Consider the following 4,412-nt stretch of genomic DNA (forward strand, 5'->3'; position numbering starts at 1 on the left):
AGCCAGGCTGGATTTGCAGGAAAAGGGAAGCAGAGCCAGGCTGGATTTGCAGGAGAAGGGAAGGAGAGCTGGGCTGGATTTCCAGGAGAAGGGAAGCAGAGATGGGCTGGATTTCCAGGAGAAGGGAAGGAGAGACGGGCTGGATTTGCAGGAGAAGGGAAGCAGAGATGGGCTGGATTTCCAGGAAAAGGGAAGCAGAGATGGGCTGGATTTGCAGGAAAAGGGAAGCAGAGATGGGCTGGATTTCCAGGAGAAGGGAAGGAGAGACGGGCTGGATTTGCAGGAAAAGGGAAGCACAGACAGGCTGGATTTCCAGGAAAAGGGAAGCAGAGACAGGCTGGATTTCCAGGAAAGGGAAGCAGAGCTGGGCTGGATTTCCAGGAAAAGGGAAGCAGAGCTGGGCTGGATTTCCAGGAAAAGGGAAGCAGAGATGGGCTGGATTTCCAGGAGAAGGGAAGCACAGACGGGTGGTGCCTGTCACCCTGCAGCTCTCACAGGTGACATCATTTTATTTCCTAACAGAGTGGCCAAAGCCACCCCCGTCCCCACCCTGCAGCAGCTCACAAACACCGATTTAATTAAATTTTTTTTTTTTAAATTTAAAATGTAAGTCAGAGCTCGTATCTGGCACGAGGAGCTCCAAAGAGAATGTGCAGATCCCAGCCCTGAGCAATGGAAGAGGAGTTAATTTCCTTTTAGCCTCTGCACACATGTTCACATTCAAACAAAATGTAAATATTCAGATGGAGTCACACAAATTCACAGAGAGCTTCCCCAAACCTGCTCAGAGCCCTAAGACGCCCAAAAGTCACCAGGACAGCAGGAATTCATAAAATAAAAATATAAAAAAAATTTAAAAATATATATAAATATTTTAAAATATATATAATAATAATAATAATAATAATAATAATAATAATAATAATAATAATAATAATAAATTATAAAAATCTCTGCTTCCCTTCTCCTGCAAATCCAGCCCATCTCTGCTTCCCTTCTCCTGCAAATCCAGCCCATCTCTGCTTCCCTTCTCCTGCAAATCCAGCCCCCCAGCTCCTGCCCCACAAACCCTCAGCCACGCCAGGACAGGGCAGTTCCACAGGGTGGGACAGCTCTGCTCCAGCCCCAGGGAGAGCTGTGAGCACCCTCTGCCCCTCAGCCCATTGAAACACAACATTTCTGGCTGGAAAAAAATCTAAAAAAAATATTAAAAATATTAATTGAGGGTTTGCTCCTAAGCCTGGGTGGCTTCACTTTCTGGTTTTGCCATTCTCCTCCTAACGACTCCCAGAGCTGGGATGGCAGGAGGAGGATTGATATCCAGCCTGCCTCCTTCAGGGAGACTGGGCTGATTCTTTTATTGGAGCCAGGAGGAAAGATTTCTGTTTTTCCAGGAGCAGGGAAAGCATGTTCAGGCTGATAAATATCTGTCAGCAAAAGCCATTAGCTGATGGAGGGGAAAACCAAAGACAACAAAGCCCTGCCATTCCCAGTGGAGCAGCTCCATGGCCTTTCCTTCCATGCAGGAGGATTTTAATGGATCCCTTGGAGTGTTAAATTATCAGAAATTCATTTTAGTGAACCTGATCTCAAGGAGCTTCCCAGCAGCAGCTTCTCCTCTTGGTTCTTCCTAACAGCAGGGCTGGGATCAGCAGCTGGAGGAGCTGCCAGTGGGGCCAAACACCCCAGAAATCCCAGAAATCCTGGAAATAAATCCCAGAAATCCCGGAAATCCCGGAAATCCCAGAAATCCTGGCAATCCTGGAAATCTCAGAAATCCTGGAAATCCCAGAAATCCCAGAAATCCCAGAAATACCGGAAATCCCGGAAATCCCAGAAATCCCGGAAATCCTGGAAATCTTGGAAATCTTGGAAATCCTGGAAATCCCAGAAATCCCAGAAATCCTGGAAATCCCAGAAATCCTGGAAATCCCAGAAATCCCAGAAATCCTGGAAATCCCGGAAATCCCAGAAATCCCAGAAATCCTGGAAATCCTGGAAGTCCCAGAAATCCAAGAAATCCTGGAAATCCTGGAAGTCCCAGAAATCCTGGAAATCCTGGAAGTCCCAGAAATCCTGGAAGCCCCAGAAATCCCAGAAATCCCAGAAATCCTCACTTCCAGCAGCCAGGAACACTCTCTGTGCCTCAGCTTTCTCCTCTGTGTGACACAACCATGACACCCTGTGTCACCCTGTGTGACACCCTGTCCCAGCCTGAGTGACAAGAGATCTCTTCAGCCGCTCCCAGGAATTTCAGGGCCAATCTCAAAACCCCCACCCCAAAGTGCTCCCACCCCTCTTGGGGTCAGAGAAAAGCCCCAAACCATCACCCCAAAAGGCCAAGGGCTGAGAGAGGAGCCCCGTGGGAAAGGCACTTTGTTATTTCCTCTCCAGCCTGGCCGGTTCTGCAGGCAGTTTATGGCAGAGCAGGGACACGGGGTGGGGGTTTTATCACCCCGAAATAATTGGGGTCAGCAGAGCACCAGCTCTCCTCCTTGCCTGGGAAAAAATGGGATTTACTGCAGCGTTGGGAAGGATGGAGCTTTGAGAGGAAAGTCTCACCTGCAGGGTCACACCTGGGGCTCTCTGAAGGAGGGAGGATGCAAAGCTGGGCTCTGGCTCCCCTCCCTCCCTCCCTCCCTCCCTGCCAGATGTGGAGGAGAACCAGCCGTGCCACAAAGCCAGGATGTCATAAAGCCGAGAATTAATTGCCCCCAGATGGCTCATTAAGGCCACGAGGAAATTCTTCCAGGCTTGTGGGAAGCACCAGGAGGTCAGGCTGCCAATCCTGCCCCCGGGGGCACAGCTCGGTGCCACCTGAGCAGGGACAGGGAACCATCCTGGGGGCAGGAGCAGCGGCTCCGTTTGCTCCCTGGCAGGAATCGATTCATTTCCACAGAAAATCACAGACTTCCTTAAAAATCTCAGGATATTCCTGCTGATTTTTGCATGGCTGGAAGCAGGGCAGGGATGGCAGAGGTCCAAAAATCCCCAGCATCATTTCAACAGCTTCAAATCCCTGCTGCCACCAAAGCCAGGCCTCTCAATGTCCCCCAGCCCGTGACATCAGGCTGGTTTCAGTCCCCCCAAATTTTGCTGCTAAACCAACAGCTTCAAATCCCTTCTGCCACCAAATCCAGGCATTTTCTGGGTTTCCCAGACAGAGGAGGAATTGAGAATCTGACTCCATGTTCTGAGCAGGTTAATTGATTATTTTATGGTGCTATATTATACAAAGGAATATTGTATTAAACTACAAGGATAGTTTAATAAAGGATACAGACACTCATGGAAAACTCCTGACTCCTTCCAGAGTCCCAACACAGCCTGAGCCTGACTGGCCATTAAGTTAAAACAATTTACATGAAACCAATCCAACAGTCACCTGCTGGTAAACAATCTCCAAACCACATTCCAAAGGAGCAAAACACAGGAAAAGCAAATTAAATAAAATCGTTTTCCTTTTTCTCCGAGGCTTCTCAGCTTGCCAGGAGAAGAAATCCTGGCAAAAGAGATTTTTCAGAAAATATGATGGTGACAAAGGCCTCTCAAATCCCCCACCCAGTGATGTTGGGCAGGTTTCAGCCCCCCCAAATTCTGCTGTCACCCCAGGGGACAACAGCCCCGGGTCCTGCCCGGCCACAGGAAACCTTGGAGCTGCTCCTGGAGGCTGCTGCTCCATCTGCACCTCATCCCCTGCCAGAACAGCAGCAGGGAGATAAGGAGCCCCCGAGGCCTCATGGAAAACTCTGACATGCAAAGCTATTTTCAGCTGGCCTGGCTGGCTGCTCCTCTGGAGGACAGGAGAAGGGACAGAGGTGTCCCCACAGCGGGCTCTGGGGATGGTCCCACTGTGGAGAAGGAGCAGCACAGGTTGTGTGGAGCTCCAGGCTCCCACTGCCATGACCAGAGGGAAGGAATTCACCCAGAGCCCTGTCCTGGGCTCCATCTGCAGAATGATTTCCTTTGCCCTGGGAAGGGGAGGAGGAGGAGGAGGAGGAGGACTGAGCCACGGGCAGGAAAAGTGCAGCAGTGAGGGAATTTCAGCTCAGGAAAATGAAAATCTGGGTGTTCCTCTCAGCAGGGCCTGAGCTCACCCTGCCCACGCTGCTGCTCTCATGCAGAGCTCTGGGTCTGTCCCCACAGCACCAGGGGACACATTTGCTCTGCCTCAGCCCAAAGATTCCCAAATCCTCATCCCACATCCTCATCCCACTTGTTTTCTGCTCCCTCTTTCAGCCCCTTTGCTCCCCAGATTCTCCAGTCCCCCCCTGGCTCCACGGCGTCACAAAATGTGACTGGAAAATTCAGTTGGGCGAAAACAACCGAGAGAAAATTCCAGCAAAAGCCAGCCCCACCCTGGTCCAGGAGCTGCTGGAGGGGAACAGAGCTGGGATGCAGCCAGCACTTGC

This window comes from Serinus canaria, chromosome 28 (genome assembly GCF_022539315.1).
Source record: "Serinus canaria isolate serCan28SL12 chromosome 28, serCan2020, whole genome shotgun sequence".
Taxonomy (NCBI): Eukaryota; Metazoa; Chordata; class Aves; order Passeriformes; family Fringillidae; genus Serinus; species Serinus canaria.